This window comes from Lissotriton vulgaris, chromosome 3_1, assembly GCF_964263255.1.
Source record: "Lissotriton vulgaris chromosome 3_1, aLisVul1.2, whole genome shotgun sequence".
NCBI classification, from domain to species: domain Eukaryota; kingdom Metazoa; phylum Chordata; class Amphibia; order Caudata; family Salamandridae; genus Lissotriton; species Lissotriton vulgaris.
In genome coordinates, this window is record NC_141689.1 from 51,671,466 (window position 1) to 51,698,454 (window position 26,989).

Consider the following 26,989-nt stretch of genomic DNA (forward strand, 5'->3'; position numbering starts at 1 on the left):
TTATGTGACTGAAAAACAATAATTCACAGCAGCTTATGAATACTACCGGAATGTATAAGGACATTCACAAATGCTCCTGGGAGTTGGAGTCCAAAGAGTCTGACCATCAATCGTTGGTCATGATGATCAAATTTGAACTTTCACATTAGTTGTATGAAACAGTTGTGACTTGCAAATCTGCGTTCGCAAATTGTGCTGTTAGAACATGTTATTCAGATCGTCAATCACAGAATTGAATTTGACTAGGCGTAACGCCTCTCTCTCAATCAATCAATAGTTTTTGTAGGTCACCTCCTTGAGTGCCTAGTTCAGTCTAAGATAACCTAGTCCATTTTCAATCGAACTCAGCATGATTTAAGTCTCTACAATGACTTACCAAGGGGGCAGAAAGGACTTTTTTGTAAATTCTAGATTTGTGCTGCGAAATTCGTTGCTTTACTTCCTGGCTAGTTTTTCCAATATCTATTTTTGGACAGGGGCACAATATTCCATATACAACATTTTTTGATTTATAATTTGAAAAAGATGTTTGTTTCCAATTATTAATTTTCTTCAATTGTTTGGTGAAAGCACACACATGTGCCACATTTATGATGGCCTAATACTGAGTGGAGAAGCGTGGCTCAATGGTTACAGCGGCAGACCCTGATACAGAGGTCTGGCCCCGGACAAGGGTTCAATTCCCGCCTCGGCGGCTCTTAGACACAATTTCCCTGGACCTGATAATTCTCGCCTCGGTGCCTATTCTAATCATGGGTCCCACTCTGGGCAATAGCTTGCTTAATCTCCACAACGGCCCCAGCAGCGCTTGGATGACTGACTTCACCTTGGGGGTTCCCAGAAGTGGACATTTGCCAGGAAGGGTTCCACAGCGGTATGAATACAATACCTCAGGGTAGAAGGCGCTATATAAATACAAACACATTTACAAGACTGGTGGTAAGTTCAGTTGATCTCCTAATGTAGATTTTGGAAGAGCTGGTCAGAATACTTGGTTTGCTATTCTTTTATCTTTTTTAAGTGCAAACAAAGGTTTTGTAAACAATGCATCTAAATTCTCTAGTTGGTGCCAGTTATAATTAATAACCTTTTTCAACTGATTTGTTTAAGTACAGCATGTTATTACACATACTAAGCGCACATCCAGCTTTTTGTCTTTCTGCAAAAAGAGTTCTTCATGAAGAGTCCACTAGGCCCTCTTCATAGAATGTTTAAGAAGTTTTTCGGGGTAGCCTTGTGCCAGTAATGTCTCAATCAGATTCGCCACACGTCCATTGTAATCTGTTTTGTTGGAGCAATTTCTTTAAATCCGTACAAATTGCCCGAATAGTACATTTTCCCGATGCTACGGGGTAGTGTCTAGTGCAATGGAGAGATTTGTTCTGATCAGTTGGTTTAGGGTAAAGTGTAGTCATTAGAATGTTGTCTGCAGCATAAACTTCCACATCCTTAAAAGGGATTTGCCGACAGTTGTAGTGTGCACAGAATTTCATCTCTGATGTTCAATTATTGACCAAATTTTACGATGATTGTATTATGTCAATTTTTCCAATCCAAATAAAAAATATATCATCGATATATTGCATCCAATGAGAAATATGGTGTGCAAAATAATTGTTATTGTGGATGTATTTTTCTTCAAATTTTGCCATGTACAGTACAGCAAGCTCTGGTGCAAATGGAATCCTATTGTGGTTCCCTTTATTTGGAAATAGAAGATGTCACTGAACTTGAAAGAAATTCTATTGAGAGCAAAGTTGGCTAGTTTTAGGATAGACTGGGTTGGTACTCGTTCTGGTTTTGGTCGTGTTAAAAAGAACAATTCTATTGCTGTTAAACCATCTTCTTGTGGAATCTGAGTATATAATAATACAACATCAAGTCAGCCTAGTTAGAGCCACAAAGAGCAAATACCTCAGTGGCCACAAGACAGGAGGTGTGATTGTGCACCGGGGTAATATTTACTCATTTTACTGATGTACTTAGAAAACGCCAGTCTGTCCCATGCTGGGCCTGGTGTTTTAACCACGCAGCAACAGGTTTTTTTTATATAAAGGTGTCAATTGCATCATTTTAAAAATCCTGTGTTTCAAGCACTTTAGCAACTATTTTGAGTTCCAACAGTTGCCTTCTGTAAAGAAGAGTGGCTAAAAATAACAAAAAAGCAATATGAAGAGGCTAGCCTTGATTGTATTACAACACTTGTGTTCTTACATTCAGTCATGCTATTTTACAATATGGCAAAAAAACATTAACAAAGCCAATAGCTTTTACATGAGCTTGACCAATTAGCTTTGTCAAAGCTTGTTTAAAACCTGCCTTAAGCAGGTGGTAAAGGACGCTGATTTGTCCAAAGAATGGGATGGATTTGTCACTAGCATGTTTATGTCTGGATATACATGTTATTTCACTCCCATTCCTGGGTAGAATATTTTTAGTAGCTGGATTCATATGTGAGGATAGTGACAGCAGTTGAGTTTTGTGACCACGCTGTACGCCTAAACATGAATCTGGCACCCTGTAAATAGGACGTAAAAACTTTTGTTCAGGGCACTCCATCTTTGAGTATCAGATGGTTGCTCCATAGCAGATTACATGATGTCATCACTAGCTATCGGGTTGTCATGGGGCCTACTTGAGCTCACTTTGGATTTTCATCTTAGTTCTCCATTTTACACGTTTTTAGGCTGACATAATTTTAGCAATATTATTATACATGTTTTATGCTTGCAAGATATTTGTTGGACTTGGCCCTTCTGGCAGGTTCAACCCTAAACTTTTTTGCTTTGATATGTGACTTGGTGTTGGTTGTTTTTGGCTTATGAGCACTTTACTACTGTGTCCCAGTGTAAAGTGCGTGCGCACTCTGAGTGCGTGTGGTGAGATTGACCTGCCCTCCCATAAGAATGCATGGGGAATGTATGTGTCCCTGGTAGTTCCTGATGCGTGGGGAGTGCAGGGTCGAGTTTGGTATGTGCGAACTCGTGAGATTGAATGCTGCGCGATGATGTGTGTGGCGTTCATGTGTCTAGTGTGGAAGTGCCACTTCTAGAAGTTGGTATGTCTGTGTAATACATATGAATTCCCTGTCTGGCTTGTGATTGGCTGGAGCTGGCTGGGGAGCCTGGCTACAGGAGAGAGGATGGATCTGCCCTGGTGGTGAATAGGGAGATTTACATCCAGATGGGTGGGAGGAGTGCACATGGGACCTGAATAGGGCTGGTCTTTCCCTACACAATACTGGCCCCACCCCCTGTGGTGCAACTGATGACCCTAGCCTGTCCTCTGAGTGGGGAGAAGGGCTGAGCACAACAGAGTGCTCCAAAACTGTGTCTGGTTTTTCCCTTAACCCTGCAGCCTCAGGCAAAGGATTTATGTGTATAAAAAGGGGCTGTGACCCCTTGTAAAAATGTTCTGTTCCTGATCCAAGCTTGAGGGGGGCCTGCTGCTGCTGCTGGGTGCCAGGAGGACTGGAGGACTGCCACTGGGGACTGCCTCCCTGCCTGGAGGGTCCTGTGAGCTGACCCCTGGGCCCAGCCTTTGCCCCCCGGGAGCCCACCCAGTGTACTTGGGTAACTTTGGTGCTGTTTATCGCGCAGGTGCCCACCCTGCATATTTGCCTTTTTCTTTTTAATCTACCCCCAGCGGGTGCCCACCCCACCGGGGACTTTGTGCTGAAAAAGGGAGCCTACCCCGTTTAGTCCCGCCAGAGGAGGAAAAGAAACAGCCTAGAATGCAGAAGGCCGCCGTGCTGCCCGCGGTGACCCGGAAGTCAGGCACCTCCCGCCCGGGACCTGGTGGCCTTCTGTTTTCCGCTTCCCCCTGCCAGGGGAAGCCATCCCGCGCCTGGCTGGTCTTCCGTGTGGAAAGGGGAGACCAGAGATACTCCCCACAGCGGCCGGGAAGGAGGAGGGGGAATCCCGAAGAGAGATCACCTTCAACGAGGGAGACGCACAGAGAAGCCGCCCAGGGCCTGCTACTGTGGAGAGCGGGGCACCCGTGTGCTGAGGAGAGCCCCTTGGGTGCTACAGTCGGAGAGAAGGTGGGGCAGTGGGGGACCCGAGGCCCATTGCCTGCCCCGCACCTTGGAGTCCCCTCATTGCCACTGGAAGAAGGAGACCAGCGAGACGCCACCCAGGAGTCCCGGTGAGTGGGGCTCCGTTTTTGCAGTGCTGGGGGCATTTGTTTATTTAGAGCCTGCGAGGCTCCCACAAGGCTCAGACATGACTTGGGACATTTTATTCAGAGCCCGAGAGGCTCCAACGATGGGGGCATTATTTTAGTTAGAGCTTGAGAGGCTCCTACATCCACGGGGGCATTTTGCAGGGTAGAGAGGCCCCGGCTGGCAGCGGGTCGCTCCCCCAGTTGGCAGAAGTTTTCATTAGAGCCCACGAGGCTCCCTGGCACACAGTTGAATCTCGAGCCCACGAGGCTCCAATGCTGAAGGGGGCATTTGCTGATTTAGAGCCCCAGAAGAGAGCCAGGAGGCACGCTGGTGCCAGGCTCTGTTTCCCCAGCTGCCCAGCACTTAGTGGGCAGCTGCAATGTTTAGGTCTTGCGCAATCTTCTTTAGCTGTCTGTGCAGCCTGCCCTTACTTTGCTGGACACAGGGCGTTTCAGCCCCTGAGAGGCCAAGTTGGCCTGGGGACAGTTCATGTGTTGTGCCCTTGCGTGGGGTACATGTTTTTGCCTCATGTGATTTTTGTGCAAATGTGATACTTTCATAATGTGATTTATGCGATACTGGCTGCTTATGCCTCTAAATGTATTTTTATGCTTAGGAGGTTGTTTTTCCTAGTATAGTTATGCTAGTGAGCTCATGGTTCCCTCCGTGATATATGCCTAAGATGTTTAGTATTGCGTAGGGTGTACTTACCTTTTACCAGTGGTTACTGGTTGTATGCTACAGTTGCTATTTGGTGCTACAATTATTCTATGCTGTAAGTGTCATTTCTACAAAGTGCTATTTCTACTAAGTGCTAGTTCTACCAAGTGCTTATTCCTGACAGTGGTCCATGTGGCTCTGTCCCTGTCCCGGCCTTGCCCGTTCATTGGTCAGATCACTATCTAGTTAATTTTAGAATTTCGGCTCTGACCACCGCAGCTTTGCACAGAGGCAACTACGCGGAAAGGAGCAGGGCATGGAGGAACTTGGACATCGGTTGTCTGAATAAAGCTCTTGCCTCAAATCTCCCTTTGGAACTGTCCACACTAGTGGATGTGGAAACTTCTGCCATGCTGATCGATTTCTGGTTAAAAAATGCCATTGACAACATCCTCCCTACCTCTTTAAAGCAGGATGTATGTCATAAGGTGCCCGACCCCTGGTACACCGCGGCATTAAAAGCTGAGAAGTCTCGGTGTAAGAAGCTTGAGCGCCTTTGGCGCAAAGACTATTTTCAGCAGGCAGCTTTGACCTACAGAATTGCTTTAAAATCTTACCACAAAGAGTGTGCCTCTATTAGGGCCAACTTTGTGACGAAATCTATAACAGATGCCATTGACAATTCTAAAGTCTTATTTAGCTTAGTGAAAAATCTCGCAGGCTCCTCCACAGTAGCCCAAACTCCTTCTCTGACAGACAGGAAATGCGATGAAATTGCCCAGTTTTTCCTAAGCAAGGTGGAGAAGATCCACCAGGACATCTCCTCTTGTAACTCTAATAAGACTAGAGCCCAACCTGCTTTAGTAGAGAAATCACCCCGGCCCGAGATCTCCCTTCGCCACCCGCTCCTTGCTTGGCCTGAATTACAGCCTGAGAGTCTCCGGGAATTGCTCTGTAATTCCCGGAGACCCTCTCCCTATTTCTGTACTTAGGGCGCTTGATCCTTCGCATTTGTTTAAGATCTGTTCCATTCTTAATTTATCACTAACGACTGCAACGGTTCCGGCCATCTGGAAACATGCAATGGTTACGCCACTTTTAAAAAAGCCTACTGCCGACCCTGAGCTTCTCGCCAACTATCGCCCCATTTCATTATTACCTGCTTTCTCTAAGGTCTTGGAGCGTCACATCCATCTTCATCTTACTCAATATGTGAGCTCAAACAACTTACTTCATCCTTCACAGTCAGGTTTCCGGCCGGGTTTTTCAACGGAGACCACTCTCCTGGGCGTTACAGAGAATCTACAGTCTCTACTCGACAAAGGTGAAACGGCCGCACTGATATTACTTGATCTCAGCTCCGCATTTGACACCATTTCTCACAAAATCCTTCTTGATGCCTTAGCCACCATGGGCCTGGAGGGATTAGCCTTGGACTGGCTGGCCTCCTTTCTTTCTAAGGGCACTTTTCAAATTTTTTCCCATTCTGCCACTTCCAATACTTATTCACAGTACCATGGTGTTCCCCAGGGTTCTGTCCTCAGTCCCCTACTTTTTAATTTATATGTTACCCCTTTAGCTCATATAGCTGACAATGTCGGTCTCACGTTATTCACATACGCCGACGACTCCCAGGTTATCTTCTCGCTTATGAACTGTGGCGAGGCCTCCACCTCTCGCCTTTAGTTTGGTCTTGGAGAAATAGCAAAATGGATGAATTACAACCTTCTCAAACTAAATGGCGAGAAGACGGAGGTCCTTGTCCTAGGACAGAAGCCTAACCTGTGGACCTCCAGACACTGGCCAGCTAATCTAGGTCCCCTTCCTGTACCAGTGGAGCAGGTACGAAATTTAGGAGTTGCCATCGACAGGGGCCTGACAATGCAATGTCAAGTTAGTAAAGTATCTGCCATGTGTTTCACCATTTTACGTTGGCTTCGTAAGATTCTGTGGATGTTGCCTGTTGACACAAGAAGGACGGTGGTGAGTGCCTTGGTCACCTCCCGGTTGGACTATGGCAACATACTCTACCTGGGGGGCGGCCAAGGCTGTCACCCGATGCTTGCAGCTAGTCCAAAATGCTGCAGCGCGTCTTCTTAGTGGATGTCGTAAAACTGACCACATATCCAGCCAACTTCGTGATCTTCACTGGTTGAAGATTGAAAACCGGGTGAAGTTTAAGGCTCTCACCTATATGCATAAGATCAGGCATAAGGTGGCACCTAGTTATCTACAGACTTTAGTAAAATCTTACTCACCTTCCCGTTCTCTCCGCTCTTCCTCCCAATGCCTCTTCTCAGTTCCCAGGATCAAACTCTCCAGAATGGGAGGTCGTTCCTTCTCTTACTTAGGGCCCAAGGTATGGAACTCCCTTCCTTTGGCCATTCGGTCTGAGGACAGCCTTATTTGTTTTCGTAAAGCCGTTAAGACCTGGCTTTTCGATCTATAACTAATTGGCCAATCCATCCCTTGTTAGCTGCAGTATCTTAGCGCCGGGAGACCCTTACGGGTAGCTGTCGCGCTCTAGAAGCTTAAATAATAAATAAAAAAACTACATAATCCCCTGTAAATTCTGCCCGTGCCAGTGGCACAGTGTAAATTGTGTGTTTATTATCTAATGTGTTTGGTATAATACAAAGGCTATTTTTATATATACCCTTGTGTGGAGTTTCTTTTGTGGTGGGCCTTGGGTGTTGTTGCTGAGTGCGCACGCAAACGCTTCACTCATCGCCTCCGGGATAAGCCTGACTGCTCGTGCCAAGCTATCAAGGGGGTAATCAGGGGTTATCTTTGGCGGGTGACTTCCTTGCCCTGACTAGAGTGGTGGTTTCTGCCTGGCTTTGGCGCAAGCCTTAGCCAACCAGAAATCCCATTTCTAACAATATTTTTCTGAGAAGAGGCTGTAAGTGTAACTTCTTTTCAGTAAGCCTTTCTCTCTATGTAATCTGTACACTCTGTTCAAGGCCAGAAAGATAGAACAAGATATCCTAGTGCTTGCATTTTCCTCTTGAAACCTAGACAGATCATTGCATCAGAGAGGTGTCTCTGATACAGTGCGAGTTTGATTATGTGACTGTGCACTTCCCTACATCATCAGAGGAGTACTCCAGTCATGACTATCCTGGAAGGGGCCATGTGTTCAATTTGCAGCTTTACTGACATTTCATCTTGTATGGAAGGATTGTCAATCCCACTTCAGACTGACTCTGGCTCAGTTATCAAGACATGGGGCGCATGCCATTCTTTGAGTTCGAGCAGAGGGTACACCTACTTTTCTCTCAGAGTGTAGGTAATGATAGGTAATCCTGTAAGCTTGCCATGTTAGTGATACTTTTGGCAATCCTTTGTTTGATCTGCCTAATAATCACAGCTCATTCTCTCTTTGCAAGAGCACGATTATTTCAATAATGTTTGAAAACATTTATACATATCTTTCTTGTGTGTACCTTGGGCATGCACAGGTAAACAACAAAAGGGTAAGATAAGTTTCCACAATTTCCTTGGAACTTCCTTGGGAATCAGAGTGGTCATGTTAGAGTTTTCCAAAATCACCTGCCACCCTTGGATGTCTAGGGGCTTGGGTGAGGCACTGTGAGCTAGCTAGAAAATGGGTAAACATTTCCTGCTTGAGTAGACAGATTCAAACGATACCTCCTGGAGTTCTGTTGTCCTAAAATGCAGTACTATATTTTAGTGGGAACCAAATAACAGGTTAACCAAGGACTTAAATATTTATGATTTCTGCTTTTCATTTTCTAAACATATTTTTGCTTAAAGAATTAACAATTCATATCTATGGTTCTTCCTATGAGATTTTAGGAGTTAAAGGGCCAGATGTGCGACCATTCACTAAAGCAAGTCACAATTTTCAACTCGCTAAAGTGAATTGTCAACAGTCTCTAAGATACTGTTTGCAATACCCAATGGGGTTGCAAATTGCATGCCTCATCAATATTCATGAGGCAAGCGCAATTTGCGACCCCATTGGAAATGGCTAGCACTTACGGGGACAGTGGCTTGCTGGCATCAGCAGACCACCATGTCCGTGTCTGCATTTTAAATTTAAATTAAGCAGTTTTTTTTAATGCATCTTGTTTTCCTTAAAAGAAAACTGAATTCATTTAAAAAAGGAAAATTAAACTTTTCAGTTTCATTTTTTTAGAAGGAGGCAGTGGTCCCAGCGACCATTGCCTGCTCTTTAAACATATATTCGCACACACTTACAAAGGGTGAGGGGTCCCCTTCGGACCACTTTCCTTTGCAAGTGGTTTACCACCTACTTCAAAACTGCAAGTGTTTCAAGACCGCAAATGTGCTTGCAAAACAATAGTACATGGCATTAAGACTCGCTATAAGGAAGGGACACCCCTTCCTAATAGCGAGAATTACAAACACTTTTTGCGACTCAATGACTCGCAAAATAGCATTTGTTCATGCCTGCCAATCTTTTGTTTGCAGTCGCAAAAAAGGGTTGTACATCTGACCCATAGTGTCTTGGTGCTTAAAACAATTTTCTGTGTTTTCCAAATCAATAACATAGATAGATAGATAAATTTATTTGCTTGATTAGTTAAAATCTCTGAAATGGTTCACATACTAAAATATACAGTACATGTTAGGGATAGTATAAAAGGAGATGATTAAATACCTCTTGTTTACCGGTAAGCATCACATATAAAAAACAGTAACTAAGAAGAGGTGTTTTGAGATATCTGCCAGGAGTATTTTCCACCCCCGATGCCGAGGCTCAATCTCTGAATTTGCTTTGTGAAGTAAAAGTATAAAATAATGTGCTTCAACCGACTGCCATGGCCAGCCAGTTGAGATTGAAGGACTGGGTTATTTAGGACCCAGCGGTGCCAGGGGACAACACCTGAAACCTTCGTGGGTAACCTGCTCCGGCGTACGAATCACAGAGACACGGGACACTTCCTTCGGCGTCAAAGATTCAAGGTTTATTTGCTGCAGGGAAACACAGAAATCACGGAAGTACAACAAGTGTAGTTCGGGGAGACTGCTTCAAATTGGTTCTGCGGATCGCTCCTTTTATACACGATTTTCCCATAGGGTTGCATAGCACACAAAAGTTTATGACCCAGTTCCCACAATTATCCCCCTGAGGGGTCGCTTTGGTCACTTTGATACACACAAGGTCCGGAACATAAGTGCGGAAACATTTGGCGGTTCCCAACTGTAAAAACCCATCTTCCCACCATTAGTGCATTCCAATCAACAGTAAAACAGATCGAAATAGGAACAAGGACAGGTGCAGAGGAAGATGGAGACAGTGGGGAGATTGGAAAGGGTGTAAAAGGGGAGGTATCGGGAAACACGAGCTACAGGCATCAAAGTGACGTGCCTAATGAGATGCACGGCTGAGACAATAAACCGGCACGGCGAGATGGGCCTCGAGCGGGGCCATCTGCCTTACAGTATCATCCCCCTCGTCATAAAGACACTTACAAAGGACATGTGTCTTCCGCAAATATCTTGGGAGTCCCAGGGTCGCGAAGCGGACAACGTCCGTTCGCTTGCTACTTGAGGGCAAGAGACAAAATGGATGCCGTATCTAAGATGGAACCCGTGGGTACAGATGAAAAACCCACGTAACAAACGAACGGTTTAAGTTAGCACAGCGAAACTGCGCACACTTACTAAACTCGTCATTTGCGGTTCGTAGATACTAGACTCGACCATATTCGTGCGAGTCGAAAACACCACTTACAATTGTCACGGAACCTCAAGATGTATGTTTGTGCACATTCTGCGGTTTTGTGCCAAACCGCTGCAAACATAATGATAAATTGTTGTATCTTAGTGTGTCATTATGGAATTCAATTACAGATTGAATCACTACTAAGAGGTATCAATTATGTTAAGCCTTATGGAAGCTAACAGTTACTAAGCCTATGAATCATAAGAACATTGCTGATCTGCTGCTAACAGATTATTATAGTTTATCACGTGTGGTTTCTGGTTGTTCAATCTGATGATGGCGGAGTCCTTTCATTCTGTCTTTAGTTTTCAGTCTTTGTTCGACTATGCTCAGCAACTTTACCATACAGCAGCTCAGTTGCACCTCCTCACCAGAGAGGCATTCAGTAAATCATGCCTACATGTCTGTAATTTTCTTGTTTAAAAAGTGTCTTCAGCAATGCTCTCTGTTAGTGCAGCAGTTCCTTACATTTATTTATTTATTTGTGCAAATTTTAGAGTGCGCAAATACCCGTGCGTGTCTCAGCGCTAAATTTGCACAGCAGGTGGATAATGTCTACTCTCTCTTCTTTGCACAGCCTGCAGTCAAATGATGAAGAAGGGGGCTTCCATGGTGAGAGTTGGAATAAACCCACCAAGGAGACATCATAAGTATATCTCATTGGTGACTTTGGAGAAACCTTTGCCTAAGTAGGGTTGAGGGATAGCCGGTGTGTAGCTTTGCAGTGTGAACCATCTGTGGGCCTTCTCTGATAGTGATTTGTCCTCCAACAAAGAGATTCTATTGACCATTTTGTTCACAAGTTATTAGTTTTCATGGGTCCCCGAGATCTCCCAGAGATCTCTCAATCCAAGATGTTCTAGAGAGTCCTCCAGGTAGAGCCCTACTCCATGAGTGATAGTTCTTGCCATAGGAGGGCATTTAATGTCCCGGGTTCTCCTCTTTTAATTTTATGCCAGCATTTGACATAAGTTCCTTTGCGAGCTGGACCTTGCCGCTGTATGCCAAATTCAAGTCTTCGTTGGGCTGGAGATGTGTATTTTGGCAGATTTAATATCGCTCGGAGTGCTCTAGTTATGCTATCATCCAATGTGGTCACATCTCTCACTCTCATGACCTCACTCCTATAAGTGATATTTGGTATGGGTTTTGCCTGTAGAACTTGGATGCGCGGGGAAAGGCTTGTGCCAGCATTCTTGTTTTTTATATTTTCCAATGCCACTGCTTTTGCCATGCCTTTCCTTTTTACAGCCTGCTTTTGTCCCTTGAAAGGTCCTTTGCTGTCAATGATGATTCCCAGATATTTATATTCTTGGATGGCTTCCAGCTCTTGCTTTGTTGTGTGCTAACAATAAGCTCCCTTATTTTCCATTTGATTCAGACTCATGACTTTTGATTTTTTGAGGTTTATGCTCAGACTATTCTCCTCCGAGAAACTTGGTGTTGCTTCAAATAGGTCTTGAAGGCCAAATGGGTTGTGCCTAAAGAGTATTAGATCATTCACATATGACAGGTTGGAGAGGACTTGCCCCTTCATCTTTGGAGAATGAGAATTGCACTCATCTAATCCTGGTGACAGATTCGTCATAAAGGGGTTGAACAGTGTTGATGCTAACACACAGCCCTGTTTCAGCCCCTTTGTGATTAGAGTCTACTTTGTCAAAATATTTCTGGCCCCCATCTTTACTTGCATCAATGTGTCTGTGTGCAAGAGGTTTAGTTGACTCAACAGGGGAGGTAGAATAATGCATTTGGTAAGTTTGCTCCATAGAAAGTTACGGTTAATGCAATCAAATTATGAGCTGTGGTCAATAAAGGCTACATACAGTGGCTGTTTTGCCTCTATGCTAGGGTCGATCTACTGGGGTGCGGGTTAAGGTGTTAGTAGTGGTCCCCATATGTTTGCAAACGCCTATGTGGTTTCAAGGGATAATTGCATTATCTTTTACCCAGTTTTTCAGATAGTTCAATAGGGGAATATTGTTTACAACACATGCGATTCATCACATGCCATTACAACGTGGTCATCACAACAACTGTATTGTTACATCACAAACCATTACAACACAAGTCGTTACAATGACTTGCTGCAGGGGGCAGAAGGTGTTGGATTGCAAATCCAACACCTCCCCTACTTTTGCACAAACTGGAGTTGGAATAGTTGAATATACTATTCTAGAATCCAGTGCGCCCCATACAGCAAGTCATTGTAACAACTTGGGTTGTAATGGTATGTGATGTAACAACTCGGTCGTTGTAATGAGCATGTTGTAATGGCTTGCAATGTATCTGTTCAATAGTGACCCGGCATAATATTTAGCATCATTATCTATCAGGGCTACAAATCTGTAATTTTTGTCCTTGTTCCTCTCTCCCTTTTCGTAAATTGTAGAGATGATTTAGCCCATCTATAAAGCTGATATTGTCTCTAGAGAATTCGTTCACAGACTAGTTCCAATATATCCGCCCAATAGTCCTGATGTGATTCAAACAAGATTGGGAAAATACCATTGGGCCCCAGTGCATCTGCTCCTCTGCCCCTGGTTATTCTCTCAGCAATTTGTTTAGTGGAGATTGTAATGGATATCTGAATGGTGCATGTTTCAAGCATTCTCACAGGATCTTGATGATCCTTTTTGATGCTCTTGGTGGTGGTGTCACAATTTATCTTATTAAAGTGATCATTCAGGATCATTCAGGAAACGTATCCTGTTTATTTCTTTCAGGTGTGAGTTGATCCCCAGCGTAGTTGGGATTAGTAGCCTGTTAATCGTGTGACAGAATTGTGCACTGTTGTTACTCTTGCTGTCAAAATAGCTTAGGCCACAAGCTCGCTTCCAATTCTTTATTAAGTCGCCAGATCAGTTTTTTGCGTGTTGCTTTTAGTTGCTGAGCTTCCTTTGGATATCCAATTTTGGGCCCCCTCTTTGAAGTTTCCGCATTGTTTAGTTTTTTGCTTTATTGAGCTGTTTGGGTACTGGGGACTTTAAACAAGGAGGGGGACCATTGTCAAGGACATTCTACTCGTGCGTTTTTTTTCTGTGTGAGATTCCCCTAGTGCCTTTGTGAAACGTTTCCAGCTAATAAGTACACCAAATTCATCCACTTGTTTTTCCTGCCAAAGACTAGTAAATTTTCTGGGTCGTGGGTTTTGCATTTCAGCCTGATGTTGTTGATTGTGTAGATAGGGCTTGTCACGTTTACAGGCTGCATTCTGGGAATGATTTGTATGTACAGTTTGGTTGCATGTGGGAGGTGGTCAGTATGATCGGTTACTCCTACAGGACAGTCTGCCGCTTTTAAAACAATGGAGGAAGAGAACGGTGTAATCAATTGTTGTCCTTGTTGTTACATTATGAAAAGTCGTTGCTGGGGGCCTATCTCCCAAGAATCACCCATTTTGCACATGGAAAATGAGATGTCCTAAATCGAGAAGAGCTTCTGTTACCCCCACCTTTGCTGGTGTTATTCTGTTTTCTGACTAGTCTAACTGCGCTCCTGCTAACTAGGACCCCAGTCACTGTGTGTCTTCACTGAATTTGACAGTGTAATTACGTTGTTACCTTCCCAATTGGCTACTGCTGTACCCATGTTAGTCCCTAGTATATAGTACAGGGCATAGGTAAGCCAGAGGTCTCCCATTGGCTGCAGCATCTATTATGCCACTCATGAGAGACCACCCAAACTATGACTACAAGTCTGCCATTGCAGCCTGTGTAAGTTGGTTCTAACACCAATTACAACTGATATAAGTTTCCTTATATATGAGGTCACTGCACCTAAAACCTAAAGGTCACCCCTAAGGCATGCCTTTCAATCCTGAAGGCAGGGTGCTAGGTTATATGTGTGAGGGTGGCCTGCATGTGCAGGACACCCCCTACAAATCCCAGAATTGATTCTCCAGGCTTTGTAAGTGCGGTCAGCCATTTAATACATACAGTGGACATGAAGCCCACGAGATGTCGAACTATAGATTGGCTGCACGGAAACTGGTCATGTTTGTATCAAACATGTTAGAATCTTTCCCCAACACTGATTCAAGTGTTGGATGTAGGATCCCATGCACTGGGGCTTCCCTCGGGTGCCCCCCCCTGTATTCCAGGTACCAGCGTTTTAAGGTCTAATAACAAGCTAGTGACGCTCCTGACCACAGACACATTTCAGCCCTCCTGCTGCTGAGCTGAGCTCTAGCATGGGAAGGTAGAACAATAAGGTTCCTATCAAAGGAAGGTGGGACCACCTCTAAGACAGTACTTAGTGTATTGGGATGGATGGGGGTGCTTGTCAGCACCACCAGCCTGCTTTGAAGGGCACATTTGGTGCCCTCCTTGCATGCTCCAGTTTTAACAAGTCTAGGTATCCCCCCTATGTCCAGCCCCTCCTCTGGAAGAGTCCAGTGAATATTACTAACCCTTTCCTGAGAATAACTAAGGGCTTACCTGTGGGTGGCTCTTTAGATTCATTGTGGAACAGTATTCAAACCCAAAACCACTTCAACTCCAACCATCTGGGCATCTTGGACTTCATCGGACTTCACCGGGAACTGAGACAGCACCAAGGAAGACTCCTGCTGCTACTGATCCTGCCAGTCTTTTGCATTGTCTGTGCCTGTTCTTCATCCATGTTCTTCATCAGGCATGTGGGCATCAAGAGCACCCGAAGTAATCTCCCTTGGAGTGACAGGGCCACTCCCCTGCATCTGCAGGTAACACAACAAAGCTGATAGGTCTACTGTTCCCGACATCCTTTGGTCTCTGAAAGGCCCAACAATACAGGCAGTGGCTTATTAACTGCCTTTAGGCCTTTTTGTGTCTCCTACCAAGTTTCAGGACAGTATCCCTCATCACAAATGATTGAAGAGAACCCCTGTTCACCCCGTCGACTTGCCGTTGCAAGTTGACTTGCTTGAAGATCTCCTCCAGAGATCTTTAGCCTACAAGAAGCTCCAGCCTCTCTTCCTACCAAGATCTTTGTCCTCTTGCATATTCTGCACTGTGACCATGCATCATTGGTGGGAAGCACAAAATATTCTTGTGCCTCCTGGGCCTTCAGTCTGTGGGTTCTCTTGAGGGTTTTCTACAGCTTCAGTGGGCTCCCCTGCTTGCTTGGGGCCTGTTCTGACTCACCTGCATTTGGTGAGTCCCTTGCACCTGGCTGGTCCCAAAGTTGCACCTTTTTCTTTAGCGCATCTATTGATTCTGGCAAGGCTTGCTCTTGCTTCTGCCGGACACCGACAAACTGGTTCTTGTCTTCTAAAATGGGACTGCTCGTGAATGGCTCCTGGTCTTCCACAGCATCACCTGGTTCTCACAACTGCAGCCACAAGGTCATCATCATCACTCCTGCATCTTCCGTCATTGGTGGTTATTGGTCTTCCGTGCCTCCTGGTCACTTCTGAGTTCCATAGAATCTGAACACTCTGCTTGGAGGTCCTCCTCTTCAAAAATCCATCCTTGGATCCCACCGGACTCTTTTATCTTCCTCTCCAGCTGCATCTTTCCTGAAGTCCTCCATTGAGGTCTACAACTGTTTCTGGCCTCACGTTGTACCTATGCACCCGCTCCCTGGTGTAGGTGTCCTGGGTCCTGGTGTATCCCTAGGTGGGGTGATTCTCTAACCTTCTGCCTTCCACTGGGCTTCTTCAGGGCCCACTGGGAAGAGTCCTTCTTCTTAAAACTGCAACCGTGACTGTTCCTTTGACTTGCATTGAGTGTGTGGCTGTGTTTCCACTCTGCACACAGCCTCTGTGGGATTCCTAGATACTTGCCTGGGGTGGTTTCTTCTGTCCCCAGCTCTTCTGAGTCTTCTGGTCCAAGTACCAAATTTGATCGTAGTTACCATTCCACTTCTTTAGTATATGGTTTGGTCTCCCCCTGAGACCACAGTGTAATTATGCTTATTTACCTGTTTACATAATAAATACTGGGTGTATTGTGTTGATATCTGCGGGTAGATATACCAATATGTTAGTGATGTATAATAAATATACTTATTTTTATAACAGCACTGGGCGGTTCTTTTTCATTTAACCTACACTATATGATTAGTTCTGGTAAAACAAGCAGTGAACACTCCTTCCAGACTAAGCCTGAAGACTCCTCTCCACAGTTAGCACTAAGAGAGCTTTCTATGGTTGTCTGAGACCAGTAAAATGACTGTAAGGGTTGTCTGGATTAGTGCAAGGTGCTTCACTTAAATAAGTATGCACCATATACTAAGCCAGCCTCCTACATGCAGGGTAAAATTTCCATTTACTATAAAATTGGAGGTTCACACTTCAGTTAAGATTCTGGTTAGTTCCTCTCCAGTTAGAATAATATCCCTGGCCTTGTCTCGTAAGTAGAAGTATATATTCAAGTAAGTAGTCAAAGAGGAGGGAGCATTGGAAAAAAGAGCTGTGAGGTGCAGCAAACTTTGTCAATGGGTGATTGGCACAAATTTTGTCATATCAGAAGACAGAGCTGTATCCCCTTGGGCAGAATGGCGGGTGGGGGGGGGGGGGGGGGTCCAGTGGGGCCTTGTATCATTAGTCTAAGAGCCTGCATTGCACTAGGCTGCACTAGTTTAGTTGCTAGCTCTGTGATTGCATGTATGCTCCTGATAGAGGTGTAAATGCCAGGTCTTTCTTTGAGATTACTGCATTTGGTGCTTTTGACGGCTGGTAAATGATGTAGCTCATATCCCAGAAGATGAAATGGCTGGACACGGCAGGTTTCTTGTAAGATAATGAGAACAAACATGTGAAAATATTCCAGTAACTTGTCTTCTGTTTGTTTTGCCATTTGTGGACGGTTATTAATTTGTCACAGATTATGACTTTGTGTGGTTATTGTCCTGGCTAGCCAGCCCCAATCTTGTGCACTTGTCCTTGGGCTAGTTGGAACTGATTTTTCCATGCAGGTTGAGAATGTGCTTCGTGCTCCCCTTAACACTGAGTATGAGCACTGCTTGATGTGTTCTTGGATGAGCTCTGAGTGATCCTTATGCCTAGCCATTAGAGGTTCTGGATTTCTTGGTTTGTAGTATGGTGTTGGTTTAATTTCCCAAGGGCTTAGCTGTTCTTGTTCATTCAGAATCCTTTTGGCTATCCCAGTCAATGCCCAGACCGATTTGGTTCCCTCATTCCTGAAATAGTTGTTTGGCTCAATAAATTTGATTGATTCCAGTTTGCAAGACCTTAAATCCTTGAGTCCTCTGATTGTTGTTAAAAGCCATAAGATGTTCCCCTTAGTTTAGGAGGTTTGCACTTTCTTTGGACACATATTCTGGATAAAACAGGGTGATGTATGTAATGAGTTGTGCCAATGGTCCTCTGGAGGTAACTGCTTTATCTGCTCTTTCCATGAGATCTTGAGGATTCTAGAAACCGAATTCTGATTAGTCTTGGTCATTATCCGGAGTTGATCCTGGTTTTGTCCTCAGGTCTTGTTTTTGCACTTGCTGCTACTTGTAGGGGCTCACACCCTCTGTTGTCAGGCCTCTCATTAGCGGATTTGCACCTAGATATCTTCCATGCAGCTGCTGTGATTGAGTTATCCCTTAATGCTCCTTGCAGTCGATCAGTTGAGGTTTGTTTTGTTAAGCTACTTTTAAAGAATACCGCTAAATCAGGTTTCTTTTTACATCGCTTTCTTCTCTTCTTTCTTCATTGCTCTGATTCTGGCAGTTCTTCTACCCAGGCATTTTCATGTTTTACCTGTGTTGGTCTACTTGTTAATGGACTTCACCCATTCAGACGGCTCAATTGCTCTAGATCTTCTTGACATCTTTGGTGGGCTAAGTCATATGTTTATTTCCCCCTCAGCAGGTTATCATCCTGACTTGCTCCTGATTGGTGCTGACGTCATTGGTCTCACAGTTCTCTTGATCAGTTGTTGGCTTGCCTTTTCATGAGTCAGTCAGAGTTCCTGCTGGCAAAGTGTTGATTGCTTCCCTTAAGTCCGCCAGGAGGTTCCCCATCATGGCTGTCAGTGTTGTTAGATCCAATCAGTCAATCAGGGAATCTTAAAGGATGCTACTCACCCGTGAGGGTCTTAAGTCACTGGGAGGGGGTGAGTGCAGCTCCGGGCTAGCTGGAAGCCAGGTCTTTAGGCTTTTCCTGAAGGTGTGCAGAGTAGGGGAGCATCTGATATTGACTGGGAGTTCATTCCAGGCCTTGGCAGTGATGTCGGAGAAGACACTTCCACCTGCTCTTGTTCTGTGGATACACAGTTTTTCTGCTAGGGCGAGGTCGGCTGAGCAGATGTTTCTTTTGGGTACATGGAAGAAGCCTCTTTCATTGAGGTATTTGGGTCCAATGTTGTGGAGTGATATGTAGGCATGGGTGAGTGGCTTGAAGGTTACTCTTTTCTGGACGGGAAACCAGTGGAGTTCTCTCAGGTTTGGGTCATGTGCTGCTGTTGAGGGTGGTGAGGATGAGTCTGACCACGCTGTTCTGGAAGGTCTGGAGTCTGTGTAGCAGGGATTTGTTGATTCTAGCGTAGAGGGTGTTGCTGCAGTCCATTCATCCGGTTCTGAGTGCACGGGTGGCAGTCTTTCTACCTTCATAGAGGATCCACTTGCAGAGTACATGTAGAGAGTAAAAGCAGGATTGAAGCAAGATTGTCTACAGTTGCTACACAGGTGCAGGTTGTCGGCGTAAGCTGTGTCTCCTTTTGCACTTGCCTGATCCGACTATTCCGACTATTGAGGTTGGCCATTTGATGTTGATTTATGAGACAGATATAGACAATGAATTTAACACTGACTGTTGAATTTCCATTTTATCAGATTTGCATGGTGTTAAGTAGTGATGGCCATATATATTTCTTCCACTTTGAACTGTTTTATTTTATGTCAGTTTTTTCCTGACTTGCATTCTGTGGTTGTGCTGTACAAGACACTACCAACTCTTCCCATTCCTGCATAGTAAGGTAGGATATGTGTAGATAGGCTTCCTGCATCCTGGATAAATTTTGCATTCGGTATGTGCAAAAGAATTTGTTTTGAGTATTGTTTTCTGTGGGGCCTGGAAGCAGGGCAAAGTTGCTGCAGCTAGGGATTTTGCAGTTTTTCTTCCCTCAACAGTTAATTCTACCTGCTTGTAATAGGAAAGGATTCCTGCAGTAATTTGCTTGAGCTGTTGTCCTCCATTTTGGTAGGACCATTTTTGTCTTGAGTAGATTGTCATGTTAATTAAATTGTTGGATGGCCGTGATGCTTTAGGGTCAGGCTCAAACTCAAGCTCAGGTGTGGAGTTTGCTTCTGTCACCTGTGCCTATGGGTTTCTTTCCTTGGTTGTCTTCGTGGTCCGTGTGTTTATGATGGACAAAGCATGAAGGGAGGACATGTATAGCCCTACCGCTAAGCACGTGTCCTTATTATGTTGTACTCTCTCTTGCATTTCTTGCTCTCCAAGTGTTGATTTTGCAGCTCTGGGCCCTAAGGTCTATCCCTGGGCAAATTGCAGTGTTGTTCTTTATCTTGTTAGGACTTTGGGAAGGTACTTTTTGTATATATTTTGGTTTTCGTCTGTGGTTGTCCCATTTTGAGGTGACATTGTGCTTGAATGGAGAGGTGTAGATAAGCAGCTAACCTCCATCTGTTGCCTTTTGCTTAAGTCCTTGTTCGCCACTCTGGTGTCTCTTTTGACTGGTTTCTTTTTGTTCCAGTCTGCAACCTCACCCTTCCAGTTCTAATGTTAATATTAATTGCCTATCTAATGATCGCTGAGCGATGGGTAGGGGTAGGCGGATGAACTCCTCTCTTCCAGCGGAGTTATTAGAGTTTTGCCAACTTCACGCTCCAGTGGGTGAGCAGAGTTTGATAAAAAAAACTCTGATTCCGTGATGGAGTTTGTCCCTGTTGCCCTTATGTTGCCTTCTCTATGCCCCCTCAACTAATCCTGGTCTTCTTGTAAAGTATCCCATCGTTGGTATCACAGTATTCTCTGTATTAGTTAGGGTATGTGCGCTTCCCCTTTCCATGAGTGTCATCCACCCTGTAGACACCCCCCACAACCATTGTTTAGTCAAAGAGGAGAATTCCTTCTTCTCTGGCTGTGTGGTGCAGCAAACTTTGTCTATGGGTGATTGCCACAAACTTTGTCCTATCAGAAGATAGAGATATATCCCCCCTGGGCAGAATGGAGGAGGGAAGGGCAGGGCTAGAAGCCGGGAGACGTTTCAGACTAGCTTCTCATGTGTTATCACCGCCTGCTTGTAGCACAGTATGGGGATCACATCCTACTGGGCATGCTTCTCATTTACCCCCCTTGCACTGGCAGGTGTGGTGGCTTAGCCTAGCGTGCCTCGTACAGTACCCTGCAGTGTGTGGTATGTGGTGTTAATTCTGTCTCTGGTGTATTGGGATACAGTCAACCAGCAAGAATGGGAGTGAACTTGGTCCAGAAGTATAACCATGCAGCACACCATTCGGGCCATGCAGGAGAGTCTCGGACCTCGGTGCACACAGATTTACACCATGCCCACAGTGCCTGCTTCCTCTGCCCACTGAGATCGCTGCCCAGCCACGGGACACATTGCAGAACTGTATGACTTGTGAGTTTCTGGCATGCAAGGCTGCACAACTTATTTAGGGTACCTCTACCGCCTAAACCTGTGCAGCCACCGCTACCCGGGCCTCTGGGTTTCCTCAAACTATGTGCCTTTTATAAGCCCACGGGGCACCTGCCTGCACTACGTGCTGCACCCCACGAATCAAGGAGCTCTGTGCAGTTAACTGTGCTCCTGCGTTCATTCAAGGTTCCCAGCCGCACACCCGACAGTGCCTGGTGCGTTGCACAGGGGCCTTGGCACAAAAGTGAAACATCTATGCTCCCAACTTTGACACGGAGCACTCTGTGCACTGGTATTTGCACAACAATGACAATTCATGTAGACTAACTACATTCCTCAATAGGCTGTACTCTTTCCTAACTGCATGTGACAGACCGGCAAACTGTTTTCATGTTTATTACTAGTTATTGTATTGTAGGTTGATGTGGCAGAGCCGAACTCCACAGAATTCCACTGAGTTTTCCTGTAACTTCTTGGAATTCCACCTAGTGCAACTTCGCAAACTCCACGCACCCCTAACAATGGGTTTCTGGGTCCTTAGAAGGTCCTAGTGTGTTGCGGGTACGTGTTGGAGATATTTGTGGTGCTTGTCCTCAGAAGGTCGATTGTTCAGTTAATTACCAGCTGAGGTTCATTCCTGAACCATATAGCACCACCCCCGCCACTGCTCCCCACAGCAGGTCCACCAAGGATATGGTGGGTATGGGGGGGCAGGAGCATGCTTTTCCTCAGGGGGGTCAGGGATGTGTCCCTGTACTGGTCTCTGCTCCCACTCTTGGCTCTTGATGTTATGTAACCAGAAATCTTGGTGTTGAATGATGGCAAGAGAGGGCTTGTTGATGTTTCCGTGCATGGAATGTCCCGCCTCCCCTTGCTATCTTTGTGACACAGCTGAATTTACCAGGCCAATAGCAAGCAGTAAGGCAGACAGGGGTATGAGTGGGGGGAAAACCCAAGCCCAGGCAAGTGCGGGGCACACAGAGGCCCGAGGATCATGGCGAGGGGTCAAGGCAGGAGTCAGGCAACCATTTTCCTGTTGCAGGCTTGGGATGGCTAGGAAAAGCTTGTGCAATGAAGCAGGAAGCAAGGCAAAGTAAGATGAGGCAAGGCAGTGAAGCGGTCAGGCGAGTCAGGCAGAACAGTTCTCTGTGGGTTGCGGTCCTCCAAATGTACAAGATGCATTGGGCAGACACAGCCCACTTTTGCACTAATGGAGGAATTGCAGCTGTAGCCTACCCAGCTTACCACCCGAGTGTCGCGGCAGGTGGCTTTGGAGCCTACCGTCCCTAATCCACCAGCCACTCAGCTGTCTCTCCTGCCTCAGCCAAATAGCCTCGGCTCCGATTCCTCCCTTCGCTCTCGGACTTGCTCTTCTGTCAGCCCTTGCAGCAGTCCTGCTTGCCCACTACTCGACTGCGGCTGCCACTCTGGAGCCTCGCTCTCTCACACCCTCTCGCCAAGGGCGTCCACAGGCCCTCCGGGAGCACCTCTCCTTGCCCCCTGCAAACGCCCATGTGCAAAAATGCATCCCGGAGGGAGGCCTGACGCAGGGGCTTGTCCTCAGGCAGGATATCACCTTTTGTCCGTAATTTTAGGCATTGCAGGGAACAGAGCTGTTACCCTGCAAAAGGCCTCAGCTCCCCGTTGAGGCCACCTCGCACTCCTCTGAGAACAAGAGCAGCCCCACCCCGCCCATTATCACTCTGAGTGGGGCTGATTGCCACATACAGAATGACAAATGGTCAGTCTGGGCTGGCAAAGCATGTGGTGGCCTCCTACAGCCTCAGTCCAGGGCAGGACATTCTGTCACATGGAAGTGCAAAAATGCACATGCTGCTGATAGGTGAGAATCCAGTTAGCCAAAGGAAGGCGGTGAAAGAAGTTGAAAGGAAAGGATTACAGTTATAGTATAGCAGCCATTGTTGCTGCTTTTTAATTTTATGCAACTAACAACCATAGACAAAGCCAATAGTTCTGGTTCGTTGTAGGTGTAACTTTACTAGTTCCAAGTGTAACGTTATTTGTTGTATTATATATCTGGATGCACTGACAGAAGCAACAAAAATACCAGTCGGGCGGCACATTATATTAAGCACAGATTTTTAGCTGATGTGTTTTAAGACACACATTTTACTACATCAAACACCCTTTTGGAGAGACCCCCTAGTTTTTTCATCCCACTTAAAGCTCTGGAAACAACACCATGTCACAGTCACCCCACATCAAGGCACTGTGCACCATGCATGACTCATGCCTTCCACTTTTTCAGATAGCCTATGTGCAGGGGCATAGTGAACCCTGCTCCAGCCCACCCCTTGCTTTAGGAACTACAGCAAAGGTGGAGTTCTTGATGGGTTTCATAATTAATGTGAAAAGGTGAGTGATAAGTGAAAGGGTGATTGGATGGACTGATGAGTGAAAGGGTGGATGTAAGCCTGGATGAGTGAGTGAAAGGGCAGGTAGATGGATGGATAGATGAGTGAAGGACTTAAAGGATGGATGAGTGAAAGGATGAATGATAGGTTCAATGGATGGATTCATGAGTGGATGAGTAGATGGATGGATGGGTGGATGGAAGGATGGATGGCTAAGTAAAAGGGGAATTGAAAGAGGAAGGGGGGTGGGTAAATGGATGACTGAATGGGTGAATGGCTGGATAGATGAGTTAATGGATGGATGGGTGGAAGAGTGGATGGATGAGTGTATGGTTGCATAGGGTGAAAGGATGGATGAGTAAAAGGGTGGATTGAGGGATGGATGAGTGAAATGATGGATGGAAGGAAACGTGATGGATAGGTTTGTAAATGGATGAATATGGATATGGATGCAGCCGCGGTCGGTAGTGGGAGTAGCTGCCGGGCAGTGACGTAAAAGTGGTTTTAAAAAGGTACATCTTGATTTAATATAAAGATTAAACAAAAACATGAAATGCAAAGTGCTCTGAACAGACTTTGAATTACATGGACACAGATCAAAATTGGCATCGCAATGCGCGTCATGTGGGTATGAGACCAGCAAGTGGGAGGGGCCCATCCTGAATCTTATCAATTAAAGCATTTTAGCATGGCTGAAATAAAAAGGGAGTTAGGGCTCAATACCTTGGGAGCAAACTATCAAAGAATGATCAACAAGCCTTTTTTTGCCTCTCCAGGTTATTTCTGACCAGATAGGAATGAGTTAGGAGTTCTCTTTTCAGCCTGGCTCTCGATACTTTGGCTATGTTTCCGGGACTTTCAGGGCAAACTAGCAATCCCAATTTCTCAAGCTGATCATTAATAAAGGTTCCAAGGGATTTTTTAAACACAATCCAATTTTAAACAATCTAAAATGACAGCAGGATTCAGGACTGCTTCTTCTTTTTTCCAAATGTTGTGCCACATCATTAATTATGTAACATGTCTTTAAAATTTTGGGAGATTTGCCCACCACCATAATGTGAGATTTCGCAACATTGTTTTTTAAACCAAGATCATTCATGAAGTTGTTAATACTAGTTAAAAGCCTCTGTAGCCACACCCCGGTTCTGGACATCAATACGCAGACGTCCGAGTATAACAGTGCTGGCAGGGACCTACTTCCTACCAGAGGGACATCCGAATTCCCTTTTTTAATTTGGCTTTCTAGGTCACTTATGTATGAACAAAATAAAAAGGGAGCGAGGACGCAGCCCTGACGGACCCCACAATCCATCCTTTTTGGAGCAGCAAGTTCACCACCTGCTCCATATCGAACTTTCTCTTTCAGAGTCCTGGGACATGCGCAGTAGGGGGTGTCGACAGGAGGAGGGGAATTCATAGAAAAAAAAAACTGAGCAAGCTTCTTGGAGGAAATCAGGTCATGGAAAACCTAATTTCAATTCAAATTTGCTTTATTCGACACAAGTATCATAAAAGCATACAAACATAAAAAAAAACAATGTTAAAGATTTGTACAAAATACCCATTAAAAACGAGCACTATATACAAAAACTATTTACAATAAAATTAGAACACTTTGATATGTGCAAATAAGCAAAAAGCCTTCCAGTTAAAATACAAGTATATAAAAATTTAAAGGGAGGGAAAATGATAAAACCATACTTGATGACAGAAACTAGCAACAGCTACAAAGATGCGGAAAGTGCCTTGTGCCTAACCGCCAATGCACACCCCAATAATTTGGCTATTGCACAGACAAAAAAAAGTGTAGGGTCTGTCTTGAGGATACGCATGGCCATAAGGCTGCTCGTAGTGCCCAGAAGCCTGCATCTGGGCCTGAGCCACTTGCGTCTGTGGCTCTTGTATGCAGGGCACACGAAGAGAACATGAGGGATATTTTCAATGGGAGCAAGACAACATGGGCAAGATTTCACCCCAGAGGTATGGCCATTCCATCTAGACAATACCTCATGTACAGGTAAGGTACCAAATCGAAACTGCATATATTGAGATCTATCACGCGGCACCTCAATAAAATCTAAATATTGCTCATATTGTTTTTCTTGCTTGTGTCGAAAGAATTCCTCTGAAAGGCTCCCTATTTTTTAATTTTGCAGCTGCTGCAAATGCACCCAATCACAGTACCTTATTTTTCGCATCAATTTACGGGGGGGGGGTCTGGGAGAGCCAGGCATCTTTCAGGCCAAAGGCAAAAAGGGTCTGTTTTACATAAGAAATCCAATTGACTCTTACCCTGATCCAGGGAGATTAGCTCGTTGAGCGCAAGTGCATAATTATGGAGTTCGGGGGTTTGTCTAATCCGCGCCCAAAACAAGAGAGGACGAAGTCTAGCCGTGTCCCTGATACAATGTCTTCCTAAGTCAAAAAATAGAGACGTAAGTGGTGTATTCTTTGGCATAGCCACCAGGTTTCTAACAAAGGAATTTTCAGAGAGAGAAATTTCATCAATATGTTTATGACCCCAGAGCTCCGAACCGTACAATGCAGAACTAACTGCTTGTGCTTCATACACAGCGAGGGCCGGGCGTACTGGTCTAGTTCTTGATGAAAGATGTTTCTGTGCAATGGCGCCCGCCACTCGTTTGTGATTCAGAATAACATTTTGGACAAGTGTTGCTTCTATTGCATATTATCAGAGCGCCTGATTCCCAGGTAATCAAAGTTCTGAACTCGTTCTAATGGGACTTCATTCAAAGTAAGCTTGCACCTAAATGATTTACACGGGTTACAAGCCATGAACTTGGTTTCAGAAGTGTTAATTGTCAAACCATGAGATGAACAGAACATTTGAAACCTATTTAATAGTCTTTGGAGTCCTACAGGAGTCTTAGATATAAGGAGGGTGTCATCGGCGAGAAGCAAGGTTGGTATCTTTTCGCCAGCCAGGGAAGGAGCATCAGCAGGATCTTTGTCTAAAAAGGCACCCAACCGATTTATATATAGTGAAAATAAAGTAGGGGCCATTACGCATCCTTGGCGTACCACTCTGTTGACATAAATCCGGTCGGTGCATTGGGCCTGTGTACCCCATCAAATACGTGCAAAATTACCTTTGTGGAGCTTGGTCATAAAATTCAGTATCTGGGGGTGCATACTAAGATCATACAAAATTTTCCACAATTTTTCTCGGGGACAAGGTCAAAAGCAGTCTTTAGATCGATAAATGCGAGGTAAAGACTGCCTTTGCCAACAGTTTTCCAGTAGATTATTCTTGTCTAGTTTGCTGTACAGTAGACGATATCTGTTCGTGAAAATACACACCAACGGGTCAAAAAAAGTAGGTTTATTGAGGTCAAACATGGTGTAGTTCACCCAGTCTCCACTTAATTTTGAAAGCTCCAAATTCTCGTTGGTTCGGTCTTAATCTTCTTGCCCTGCTTAACATTCTCCTAACTGAATGCATTCGCACATTAATACACAGTAGCCAAATATCCAGCAGCCCCACCTGTCCTCT

The 26,989-nt window shown here is 45.1% G+C and overlaps 1 protein-coding gene across 1 annotated transcript in view; it reads right to left on the reverse strand.

Moving 5' to 3' along the window:
* The window catches only part of LOC147725925 (vomeronasal type-2 receptor 26-like), a 217,270-nt gene that overhangs the window by 189,862 nt on the left and 419 nt on the right, over window positions 1-26,989 (reverse strand). The window lies entirely within an intron of this gene.